Source organism: Cricetulus griseus, assembly GCF_003668045.3.
Source record: "Cricetulus griseus strain 17A/GY chromosome 1 unlocalized genomic scaffold, alternate assembly CriGri-PICRH-1.0 chr1_0, whole genome shotgun sequence".
Taxonomy (NCBI): Eukaryota; Metazoa; Chordata; class Mammalia; order Rodentia; family Cricetidae; genus Cricetulus; species Cricetulus griseus.
In genome coordinates this window covers 46,658,407-46,672,173 of record NW_023276806.1, presented here as the reverse complement: position 1 = coordinate 46,672,173, position 13,767 = coordinate 46,658,407, and the positions used below count along the sequence as shown (strand labels likewise).

Genomic DNA, 13,767 nt, shown 5'->3' with positions numbered 1-13,767 from the left:
TATGGGGCACAGGTCAATGGTCTGGTAGGCTGTTGTACTCATAGGTGTCAAGCTCATGAGAGTGGGCATGTGATGTAGAATGGAGTATCGTTAATATAAAGGGGCATCAGCTGTCATGAGGCTGGACAAGAACATGAAATGAAGTTTTCCCTGTGCAGAGCTCAGTGGAACCCCACCATCCAGAAGTTGACATTAACAAGCTGAACTGCCAAGCAGCCCTCAGAAGAAAAGGAGGAAGAAAAAGAGAATGAGAGGCAGGAAAGCATAGGTAGAATGGATCTTATAATAGCTTTGGTTCGTAATATCAAATGTAACTAGGAGAAATTATTGTGGATGAAATAAATATGCAGACATGCCAATGGAATTGGAGAAGGGGTAGATTTTAAGGGGATAAGAATTAAAAAAAACACATGTAATGATAAGTTGCTTTGTATGGTGGATAGTATTCTAAGATGAATAGAACTGGAGAGGCAAAGAGCACTCCTGAGACTGCCTTTTACTGGGACGGGAGTAAAAGAATAATCATAAAATAATAAAAAAATGTAGAATGATACCTTAAAACTTAAGAACAGTAATTCCTCATTCTCACACTTCAAAACACTTATGATGGCTTTTGTTTGAGTAAAGTTGTTTAGATATGCAAAGAAAAATATGTTTCATTTACAAATGCATTGACTACTTGTCTGGTAGCTACAACAAAATATCTGTTTCACAGTTTGAGGGTAAATTTCTACATGGTGGAGAAGTCACAGAGTCAGGAGACTGAAGTAGCTTGATGGCATTGCACCTGCAGTCAGGAACCATGATATGAATTCTGGTACTTAGCTACCTCTCTTTTTCTATTCAGTCCAGGACCAATGACCATGGGGTGCTACTGCCCAGAGTTAAAGTGGGTCTTCTCACCTAAGTTATCTGTTTCAGAAACTATGTCATAGATAAACTCAGTGTATTGTTTCCACAATGATTCTAAATTCCTTAAACTTGATAATAGAGACTAACCATCACCACAGGGAAAAAAATTGGAGGAATAATGCAGATAAATCTCTCAAAAAGGAACACTTTAAAATAACATGGTTCCATTATACATGAGGTAGATCATGCTATGAAAAGCCATAATACATCACACAAACTTACACCTGCACACATATTAAAGCACACACACACACACACACACACACACACACACACACACACACACACACACACAGAGAGAGAGAGAGAGAGAGAGAGAGAGAGAGAGAGAGAGAGAGAGACTATAGATCAGAAACCAAACACATATGAAGTTTAGCTAACCTGAATAGAAAAACAGAACTTAAACAATAATATAATTCTGAGTAAATTGTGATTAAGTTTTTTAATTTTTTATTTAAATTAGAAACAAGATTGTTTTACATGTCAATCCCCATTTCCTCTCCATCCCCTCCTCCCCCTCCCACTAACACCCTGCCTTTCCAATACCATTTCTGCTTTCCAGGAAGAGTGAGGCCTTCCATGGTGGGATCTTCAGAGTCTGTAATATCCTTTGGGGTAGGGTTGAGGCCCTCCCACTTGTGTCTAGGTGAAATGGGCTCCCAAAGTCCATTCCTACACTAGGCATAAGTACTGGTCTACTACAAGAGGCCCCATAGATTTACGAGGCCTCCTCACTGACACCCACATTCATGAGTTCTGGATCAGTCCCATGCTGGTTTCCCAGCTATCATTCTGGGGACCAAGAGGTTTCCCTTGTTCAGGACAGCTGTTTCTGTGGGTTTCACCAGCCTGGTCAGGACCCCTTTGCTCATCACTCCTCCTTCATTGCAACTGGATTCCAGTTAAGTTCAGTTTTTAGCTATGGGTGTCTGGTTCTACTTCCATCAGTTGCTGGATGAAAGCTCTAGGATGGTGCATAAGTTAGTCATCATACTCATTATCAAGGGAGGCCATTTAAGTAGCCTCTCCACTGTTGCTTAGATGGGCAGTTGGTGTCATCCTTGTAGGTCTTTGGACATTTCCCTAGTGCCTGATTTCTCTTTAAATCTATACTGGCTCCCTCTTTGATGGTATCTCTTATTTTTCTCTCCTTTATTCTTCCCCCTTCCAGCTCCCTCATGTCCTCCTCACCTCCTCTTCTCCCCTTCTCATTCTCCTAGCTCCTTTTCCTCTCCCCCATGCTCCCAATTTGCACAGGAGATCTTATCCCTTTTCCTTTCTCCGGGGGACCATGTATGTCTCTTTCAGAGTCCTTCTTGTTACCTACATTCTCTGCTGGTGTGGATTATAAGCTGGTAATCTTTGCTCTATGTTTAAAATCCATATATGAGTGAGTGCATACCATGCTTGTCTTTTTTTGCCTTGGTTACCTCGCTCAGAATTGTTTCTTTTAGTTCCATCCATTTGCCTGTGAGTTTCAATATTCCATTTTTTTTTTTGGCTGAGTAGTACTCCATTGTGTAAATGTACCACATTTTCTGTATCCTGTCTTCAGTTGAGGGGCATCTAGGTTGCTTCAGGGTCTGATAATTACAAGCAATGCTGCTGCTATGAACATAGTTGAACAGATGTCCTTGTATAAATGTGCTTCTTTTGGGTATATGCCTAAGAGTGGAATTGCTGGATCTTGTGGTAGACTCATTCCCATTTTTTTGAGGAGTAGCCATACTGATTTCCAAAGTGGCTGTACAAGTTGGCACTCCCATCAGCTGTGGAGGAGTGTTCCCCTTTCTCTGCATCCTCTCCAGCATAAGTTACATTTTTTGATTTTAGCCATTCTAACTAGAGTAAGATGATATCTCAGATTTGTTTTGATTTGCATTTCCCTGATGGCTAAGGATGTTGAGCACATTCTTATTTGTCTTTCAGCCATTTTAGATTCCTAAGTTCAGTATTCTCTATTTAGTTCTGTACAGGAGACAACTTCCTCAACATTACACCTGTAGCACAGACACTTATATCAACAATTAATAAATGGGACCTCCTGAAACTGAGAAGCTTCTGTAAGGCAAATGACACTGTCAACAAGACAAACTGCAGCCCACAGATTGGGAAAAGATATTTACCAATTCCATATCTGGCAGAAGGCTCATCTCCAAAATTCACAAAGAACTCAAGAAGCTAGTTTCCAAAACACCAAATAATCCAATTAAAAAGTGGGGTACAGAACTAAATAGTATTTAGTTTTATACTGACAAAAAATCCTATACTATCCTAGGAAATCAAGAACAGTTCTTCATCAAATATACATCAACTCTCCTTTATGTGCCAGGAATTTTGCCAAATTAAAAAGGTGAAACATTAAAAATAGAGGTTATGAGTGACTCCATGTTTAACACTTATGACTGGGGATAATCTTCACAACATACTTGTTGTATTAAGAAAATATTTTAAAATTGATTTATATGAGGCTACGAGAACCACATTTATACAGACGCATACATACAAACATTATAGATTACATCAAAGATATGTAGATTCCTAAAATACAGACAATTCTGCTGACATATAAGAAACCGAGAAAGCATGTTCTTCTACCCATTCAGAAGATATATATATATATATATATATATATATATATATATATATATATATATATATGCATGTGTGTGTGTATGTGTGTGTGTGTATGTCCTCTATATATACAATATAATACTTGGGTAACTAATTTTTCTAATACAAACTTAACCTTTTCTAAATATTGTATTTAATCAATTCACATATTATGTAAAGGTGAAACTAACCTGTAAAATATATTGTCAAGCACCAGAGAGTAAATTGGTTTGTTCTGTAATTCCAGTAAAGTGCACTTGGGAGAAATGAAAGGAAAGCATTTAGGAAGGTGGATGATAATGGGAGGATGCTGGCAGTGTGATCGGGAAAGCACTGAAGTGAAGCTAAAGTGAAGATTCAGCCACTTTCCAGCATGAAAAAATATAGGCATCAAAAGTTGAGTTTTAAGCCCCTGGCAAAGGATTCACTGCATCTGAAAAATACGGTTGCAACATGTAAATAGTGAACTTGATAATAACAATCAATTGAAGAGAATTAAAATCATCACTTAGGTGGCAAACTAACACTGTGAGAAAATATAATTCATGGAATTTAGCTGTTTTTAGGAACTGGGTTAAAGTTCATGTTATGAATTAAAAACAAATGCCAAGTGAAAAACTCATTTATAGTAAAAGAAATGGGTATAAGCATATATACACACATATCCATATACCAGCATAATCCTACAGAAGTTGATAATGTCTTTATCTTTTGAAGACACTGTAAATATAATAAGACCCTTATGACTAACATTATAAAATTAGAATATTTAAAAGAAAAATTTTAATATCTTACACAACCTTACAAAAATATTCTTGTGACTGACCTCATAGTGGTAGTACTGTGAAACATTTTGTTCAGCAAATAATGCCAACTGTACTCATTCTGTGAATTTTTAAAGTAACTTAGGTGAAAGCTATCTCTAAACTTAAAGTTTTTAGGAAGAAAAAATTCCGTCACATTAATCTTGACGCTCATGACAATGGCCTTTTGCACAGGAAGAGGAAATGGGCAAGTGTCAGGAGTGCTATAATCAGATATGGTTTTTGAAAAAATAACAAGAAAAAAAGCCCTTATCCCTGAGAAATAATGACCACAAGCCCTGACTGGGCTCAAGCCTGCAAGGATGTCTTCAGATAATGAGCTGTAATCCAGGAGTATCTGCTCAGTTGTGTCGACGAGGCAAGTGACAAGATTGCCTTTAGCCTACTTGAATGTAAGTTCTGTGCTTTAAACTAGGTCAGATATATTATTTCAATTTAAAATAAGAAGCCCTCAAGCTGGCACTTTGCTGGAACAGGGCTTTTGGAAATACTTGGCATGTAGAGATGTTCCTCATGGCTTGTGTGATGCTTTGGTTATGGCCAACCCTGACCTCCATTGCCCAGCACTATCTAGTGGTTCATAAATGAACATCTTCCCCAGGTCCTCCATATGAGCAACTGAGTACTGCTCATTGTCTTGCCTCAATAATAAGGGTCATCACAAGTCACATCCTGGGAAACAGTAAAATATTTTTTCCATTCATTTATTTAGGTCATAAATAAAGTCATGTACAATTATGATACACAATACAGTATGCTCACATTGGCATGGCTAAATTAAACCAATTAACATATTATATCACACATATTCATCACTTTGTTTTGAGAACACTTAAAGTATACTATCTCACAACTTTTAAAATATAGCATATTGTTATCAACCATTTTTTTCATGCTCTCAGTAGACCTCAAGACTTTGCAGAGTCCATGACTCTTGTCCAACTGCAGTTTTATATCCTTAAACCAATCGTATCCCCATTGTTAAAAGACCCACATTGAAGCCTAATAGCCACAATTCTGCTCTCTGCTCCCATAAGTTCATCATTTCTAGGTTACACATAAAATTGCAATTGTGTGACATTAGTCTTCCATTGTGTCACTTATTTTTTTTTGGCAAGCATATAACTTTACTACTTACTAAAGATGAAATCAAATTTGCATGCCCAGGTGAGCACTCACTGAAACACCTTGGATTCATCACATATTTGAGTTTCAATTAGCTTATATATATATATATATATATTTATATATAAATATAAATAATATATATGTATATATATAATACATATATATTATTTGTATTTATATTTATAATATAAATATATATTTATATTAAGACCAATAATGGCAATGTTATGCATCAATAGCAGCAACAGCTTTTCCAGGTTCTGCAGTCATTTGAACAAAATTGTAGAGACATCCAGCACACTCCATTTAAAAAAAACAAAAACAAAAACAAAAACAAACAAACAAACAACAACAACAACAAAAAGTAAAAAAACAAAATCCCAGAAAACAGCACAGTTCTGTTACTCTTGTGGTACTTGGCACCACTTATTTATTTATTTTTTAAATTAGCTTCTTAGTCATCATCTGGGAGGAATCCATTCTGAGCAACATCATTAAAAACAGCTCTGTTAAAGCATGGTTACTACTATGTATCATAAAGCAGGTCCACATATGAGTGAGTACATATCATGTTTGCCTTTTTGTGATTGGGTTACCTCACTCAGAATGGTTTCTTCAAGTTCCAACCTTTTTCCTGCAAATTTCAAGATTCCATTGTTTTTTTTTTCTGTTTTTTTTCCATTGTGTAAATGTACCACAATTTCTCTATCCATTCTTCGGTTGAGGGGCATCTAGGCTGCTTCCAGTTTCTGGCTATTACAAATAATGCTGCTATGAACATGGTTGAACATATGTCCTTGTTATATGAGTGTGCTTCTTTTGGGTATATGCCTAGGAGTGGAATTGCTGGATCTTGTGGTAGACTCATTCCCATTTTCTTGAGGAGTTGCCATACTGATTTCCACAGTGTCTGTACAAGTTGGCACTCCCACCAGCAGTGGAGGAGTGTTCCTCTTTCACATCCTTTACAGCATAAACTGTCATTGGTATTTTTGATTTTAGCCATTCTGACAGGAGTAAGATGTTATCTCAGAGTTGTTTTGATTTGCATTTACCTGATGACTATGGAGGTTGAACACTTTCTCATGTGTCTTTCAGCCACTTTATATTCTTCTATTGAGAATTGTCTATTTAGTTCTGTACCCCATTTTTTAATTGGATTGTTTGGTGTTTTCAAGGATAGCTTCTTGAGTTCTTTGTATATTTCGGAGATCAGCCCTCTGTCAGATGTGGGGTTGGTGAATGTCTTTTCCCAGTCTGTGGGCTGTCGTTTTGTCTTGCTGACTATGTCCTTTGCCTTACAGAAGCTTCTCAGTTTCAGGGGGTCCCATTTATTAATTGTTGATCTCAGTGTCTGTGCTACTGGTGTAATGTTCAGGAAGCCGTCTCCTGTACCGATTAATTCAAAGGTATTTCTCACTTTATCTTCTAGTAGGTTCAGTGTGGCTGGGTTTATGTTGAGGTCTTTGATCCATTTTGACTTAAGTTTTGTGCAGGGTGAACGGCTTGGGTATATCTGTAGTCTTCAACATGTTTGCATCAAGTTATGCCATCACCATTTGTTGAAGATGTTCTCTTTGTTCCAGCATATATATTTGGATTGTTTGTCAAAAATCAGGTGTTCATAGGTGTGTGGGTTAATATCAGGGTTTTCAATTCTATTCCATTGGTCTACCTGACTATTTTTGAGCCAATACCAAGCTTTTTTCAGGACTATAGCTCTGTAATAGAGCTTAAAGTTAGGAATGGTGATGCCTTCAGAAGTTCCTTTATTGTACAGGGTTGTTTTGGCTATCGTGGGTCTTTTGTTTCTCCATATAATGTTGAGAATTGGTTTTTCAAGGTCAGTGAAGAATTGTGTTGGGATTTTGATGGGGATTGCATTGAATCTGTAGATTACTTTTGGTAAGATTGCCATTTTTACTATGTTGATCCTGCCTATCCATGAGCATGGGAGATCTTTCCATTTTCTGGTATCTTCTTTAATTTCTTTCTTTAGAGACTCAAAATTCTTATTGTACCGGTCTTTCACTATTTTGGTTAGTGTTACTCCAAGGTATTTTATGTTGTTTGTGGCAATTGTAAAGGGTGATACTTCTCTAATTTCTTTCTCCACTAATGTGTCCTCTCTATATAGTAGGGCTACAGATTTTTTTTGAGTTAATCTTGTATCCTGCCACTTTGCTGAAGGTGTTTATCAGCTGCAGGAATCCCCTTGTTGAGTTTTTCAGGTCACTAATGTAGCCTATCATATCATCTGCAAATAGTGAGAGTTTAACTTCTTCCTTTCCGATTTGTATTCCCTTAATCTCTTTTTGTTGTCTTATTGCTCTAGCTAGAACTTAAAGGACAATATTGAAGAGGTATGCAGATAGTGGACAGCCTTGCCTTGTTCCTGAATTTAGAGGAATTGCATTGTGTTTCTCACCATTTAATTTGATGTTGGCTGTTGGCTTGCTGTATATTGCTTTTATTATGTTGAGGTATGTTCCTGTTATCTCTGATTTCTCCAGGACCTTTATCATGAAGGGGTGTTGGATTTTGTCAAAGCCTTTTTTTGGCATCTAGTGAGATGATCATGTGATTTTTTCCCTCAGTCTGTTTATGTGGTGGATTAGATTGATGGATTTTCATATGTTGAACCATCCTGGCATCCCTGGGATGAAGCCTACTTGATCTAGATGAATTATTTCTCTGATGTGTTCTTGGATTCGATTTGCCAATATTTTATTCAGAATTTTTGCATCAATGTTCATGAGGGATATTGGTCTGTAGTTCTCTTTCTTAGTTGTGTCTTTGTGTGGCTTGGGTATCAAGGTTATTGTGGCCTCATAAAAAGAGTTCGGTAATGACCCTTCTGCTTCTATTGTGTGGAATACTTTGAGGAGAATCGGTATTAGCTGTACATTGAATTTCTGGTAGAATTCTGCACTGAAGCCATCTGGCCCTGGGCTTTTTTTTTTTTTGGTTGGGAGACTTCTAATGACTGCTTCAATTTCATTAGAGGTTGTAGGTCTATTTAATTTGCTTATCTGTTCTTGATTTAATTTTGGTAATTGAAATCTGTCCAGAAAATTGTCCATTTCCTTTAGATTTTCAAATTTTGAGGAATATAGGTTTTCAAAGTATGAACTGATGATTCTATGGATTTCCTCTGTGTCTATTGTTATGTCCCCTTTTCATTCCTGATTTTATTAATTTGCATGTTCACTCTTTGTTGTTTGGTAAGTTTGGATAAAGGTTTGTCTATCTTGTTGATTTTTCTCGAAGAACCAACTTTTTGTTATAATTGATTCTTTGTATTGTTCTCCTAGTTTCCATTTTATTGATTTCAGCCCTCAATTTGATTACTTCCTGGTGTCTGCTCCTCTGGGGTGTATTGGCTTCTTTGTTTTCTAAAGCTTTCAGTTGTGCTGTTAATTCTCTAGTGTGATTATTCTCCTGTATCTTCATGTGGGCATTTAGTGATATGAACTTTCCTCTTAGCACTGCGTTCAAAGTATCACATAGTTTTGGGCATGTTGTTCCCTCATTCTCATTGAATTCTAGGAAATCTTTAATTTTTTTTTTATTTCTTCCTGGACTCATGAATTGTGCAATTGGCTGTTACTTAATTTCCATGAGTTTGTAGGTTTTCTGTAGTTTGTGTTGTTGTTGAATTCTAACTTAAATGCATGGTGGTCTGATAAGACACAGGGGGTTATTTCAAGTTTTTTCTACCTGTTGAGGTTTGCTATGTTGCCAAGTATTTGGTCGATTTTAGAGAAGGTTCCAGGTGGTGCTGAGAAGAAGGTAAATTGTTTTGTATTTGGGTGGAATGTTCTATAGATATCTGTTAAGTCCAATTGTGCCATAACTTCTATTAGATCTTTTGTTTCTTTGTTAAGTTTCTGTCTGGTGTTTCTGTCCAGTGGTGAGAGTGGGGTGTTGAAATCTCCCACTCTAAGTGTGTGCGGTTTTATGTGTGATTTGAGTGTTAGTAATGTTTCTTTTACAAATGTGGATGCCTTTGTATTTGGGGCACAAATGTTCAGAATTGAGACTTTATCCTGATGGATTTCTCCTGTGATCAGTAGGAAGTGACCTTCTTCATCTCTTTTGACTGATTTTAGTTTAAAGTCCAATTTATTGGATATTAGGATTGCTACTCCTGATTGTTTCTTGGGTCCATTTGATTGGGAGATCTTTCCCCAACATTTAATTCTTAGGTACCATCTGTCTTTGAGTTTGAGGTGAGTTTCTTGTATGCAGCAGAAGGAAGTATTCTGTTTTCTTATCCATTCTGGTAATCTGTGTCTTTTTATAGGGGAGTTGAGACCATTAATGTTGATGGATATTAATGACCATTGATTATTATTCATTCTTGTTTGTTTTTGATTTGGTGATGGTGGTGAGATTATGTGTGGGATTCTGTCCCATTTTCCTTTTGGCTGTTGGTAAGTTGGGATTATCTATTGCCTATGTTTTTCTGGTTGTAGTTAACTTCCCTGGGTTGGAGTTTTCCTTCCAATACTTTCTGTGGTGCTGGATTGGTGGATATGTATTGTTTGAATCTGCTTTTGTCATGGAATATCTTCTTTTCTCCATCTATAATGATTGAAAGCTTTGCTGGGTATAGTAGTCTGGGTTGGCATCCATGGTCTCTTAGTGTAGTTAGAATATCTATCCAGGATCTTCTGGCTTTCAGAGTTTTCAAGGAAAAGTCAGGTGTAATTCTGATAGCTTTGCCTTTATATGTTACTTGACCTTTTTCCTTTGCTGCTCTTAATATTTTCTCTTTGTTGTGTATGTTTGGTGTTTTGATTATTATGTGGAGTGGTGACCTTTTTTTTTGGTTCAGTCTATTTGGTGTTCTGTAGGCTTCTTATATTTTCATTGGTATGTCTTTCTTTGGGTTGGGAAAGTTTTCTTCTATGATTTTGTTGAATATGTTTTCTGTGCCTTTGAGTTGAATTTCTTTACCTTCTTTATAACTATTTTTCTTAGGTTTGGTCTTTGCACAGTATCCCATAGTTCCTGGATATTTTTTGATAGGGATTTGTTGGACTTAAGACTTTCTTTGGTTGATGAGTCTATTTCTGCTAGAGTGTCTTCAGCCTCTGAGATTGTCTCTTCCATCTCTTGTATTCTGTTGGTTATGCTTACATCTGTAGTTCCTCATCGTTTACCCAGATTTTCTATTTCCAGCATTCCCTCAGATTGTGCTTTCTTCATTGTCTCTATTTCAGTTTTTAGTTCTTGAACTGTTTCCTTGAGAGATTGATATTGACTTGAAAATTGATATCTTGTATTTTTTGGCTAGTTTTTTCTTCCATTTCTTTAAGGGATTTTCTCATGTCCTCGTTTAGATCCTCTATCATTTTCCTGAAGATGTTTTTAAGGTCTTTCTCTTCTGGTTAATCTGCATTGTGATGTTCAGGTCTTACTGGTGTATGATTCCTAATCTCTGGTGGTGTCATATTGGGTTTTCTGTTGTTGGATGTGTTTTTACCTTGTCCTCTTCTCATCCTTTCTTCTGGTGGGTGTAGCAAGTGTTTCTTGTTCTCTTGGTGGGTGTGGGACCAAGGTTCTCTTCTTGTAGATGCAAACAGATCCAATATTCGGATGTTGGTCCTCTTCTCATGAATGGAGATGTCTCTGTTCCCTGGGTGTTGGCAGTGTTCGGGCATGCAGGGTCCTAGACCGGCAGTTGGAGGCCGTGCTGCCTCTGGTGTTTGGAGATCAGAACCCACCGCCGAACTGGTCCGGCATGCAGGTCACTTGTGTCAGGTGACTCTGAACAATAATATATTTTTAATACAAGAAAATAATTGTTTTTGTGTGTATCAGACTCTTAGGTTAAGAGTTGATGTCAGGAGATAAAGGATTTAAAACCGGTAGATAACCATCATTGGGTTTAACATCCTTTGATTATTTCACAGAGCATTTTATATGGTCCCAACTGAATTTTAAGCATGATGTATACAGGTGGCAGAATTACAGTTGCTTTCCATTAGTTATCACTGTTTCTTTCTTTTTTTTCTCTCTCTCTGAGTTAAGAGTTGCTGAGCATGACTCCTCCTTTGAAAGCTGTTCTTCCTTAATGTATCTCTTTTTATACTTCCTTTTCATCTTTATAGAATGGCTTCTCTTCTATTCCCCAGTTTTCATCCTCTACAGCCTTCTCCACCTCCTCAGCTACTTCAGCTTTAATTTTAATCTTGGCTTTGCCCGTTTTCTTTTCAGCAATTTCATCTTCTTCATTTACCTCTTGTATTTTGCATTTTTCTTAGAATAAGTTGGAAGTGTAGAGGTGTAGAGTCAGCAGAGGGATCAGAAGTCTTCATTTTTGTGTTTATGTTTTCTGATTTTCAAAATGCCTTTCCTGCTGAAATTATTTTCCTTATAAAGTATATAATGCTTCATGAATTTGTGTGTCACACTTGTGCTGAAACCATGTTAATCTTCTCTGTATCATTCCAATTTTAGTATATGTGCTGCCAAAGTGAGCATATAAATAATATTATAAACCTATTCTATTTTAGCAAGCATTAAAATGTGAATAATATAATAGAATGTATATTTTACATGTTACTTGCTCTTATCTCATATTTCCACTTTAGACTGTAAAAATTTATTCCTTATTTTTAAAATATAAGATTAGGTTAAGTAGAATTTTTGCTCTAAGTTTTTACCCACACTAAACTTATCACATACTTTGCTTTTAAGTAATTTTTTATTTATCTGTGCCAAAAGAAATATTTTCCTTATATGTGAAAAGTTATGACTCTGTAGACTCATTTGGATACTATTATGCTTTAATAAATGACTTAAAAATAGAAAGATCTATGGTGTCAAATATAGACTAGAACCTAGTTCACAGAATGAAACATTTAAGGAATTAATATATTAAAGTGGAAGTATATCTATGAACCAGAATAACAACCAGTATGGCATCATAACCCTAAGTGTACAGTAGTGGTATACATACCTTAGCAGTAATCTATAGCTCTCTAAATGAACTTAAGACCTCTTCAACATGCAAAAAAATGCATGACGCTGGACACCTAACCAAACACATAAGGATAGTGAAGTTATGGATCTTAGCAGAGGACCTGCGACCAACCAGCACAGTAACTAACTCTAAATATTTGTCCTCATACCCACAAATAAGTGTCATTCTCAGTCATCATTAAGGACACTTTTCTTTGCACCAGACATAAACCATTGACGAAAACCACAAAAAAATCAAAATGCAAAGTTGAGCAGCCTAGTCCCACTGGAAAAAATATACAACTCCCACACCTATGGTTCAGAGATCATTGGGGAAAAAGAGACAGAAAGATTATAAAAGCCTGAAGAACAATAGGTTTTCTGTGATATTGTGTCTCCTAGGAATGTTAAAGTCTCACCAACATGAGTGCCAGAGCATGAGTGAACAAAGACAATAGACATCCAAGGTGGACAGGAGAAAGTATAGGCAGCCTCAACCCTCAATAGCAAGAGCTGTAGGCACCTGAGGAATGCAGAAAATAGTTTTCCCCAGGGAAGAGAACATCAGCTACTATCCAGGACAAACATGGCTAGCCCTGAAAATATACATACAAGTAACATTGTATGTCCTGAGCAGTATGTACTCTCTCTCTCTCTCTCTCTCTCTCTCTCTCTCTCTCTCTCTCTCTGTGTGTGTGTGTGTGTGTATGTGTGTGTGTGTGTGTGTGCGTGTGCGTGTGTGTGCGTGTGCGTGTGCGTGTGCGTGTGCGTGTGCGTGTGCGTGTGCGTGTGTGTGTGTGTGTGTGTGTGTGTGTGTGTACAATTAATTTTAAAAGGCTGTGAATTATGAACAGAGCAAGGAGAGTTATAGTGGGAAGGAGTGATGAAAGGAATGAGAAAATGGGAAATGGTGTAATTATATTTCAATCTCCAAAAACAAAAGAAATAATTTTAAAAGAGAAAAGAAGAATCTCTTAATAATAGATTTTTGGATGTCTGTCATTTGTGTAGAAGTGTTTGAATTCTGCAGTGGCAACTCCTTTTCTTTTTTTGTGAAATTTATTGCACTTTGTTTAAATTTGTCCTCACTCTCAGTTAGACTAAGAACAACACATTAACTTATTGCACTTAAGTAGAAGTCTACTTCAGTTCCTCATTGGATCAACAGGAAGCCCTCCAAGATACACTTTAACAAGATTAGCAGATTTAGGCACTTATTGGTTTTCCCCCTATTTTATTCTGAATAATCTTTTAGGGCACTGTGAATGTGCCAAAAAATTTTGAGTATATTTAAGAAGTGCAAAATTACAAAAAAAAT

At 36.7% G+C, this 13,767-nt stretch overlaps 1 non-coding gene across 1 annotated transcript; it reads right to left on the bottom strand.

Annotated features, from left to right (window-relative positions):
- Nucleotides 1-11,862: 11,862 nt before the first annotated feature.
- LOC113831230 lies at nucleotides 11,863-11,969 on the bottom strand. The gene has a single exon (XR_003481338.1). It is a non-coding gene; the product is annotated as a U6 spliceosomal RNA (small nuclear RNA).
- Between the last annotated feature and the right edge of the window lie 1,798 nt (nucleotides 11,970-13,767).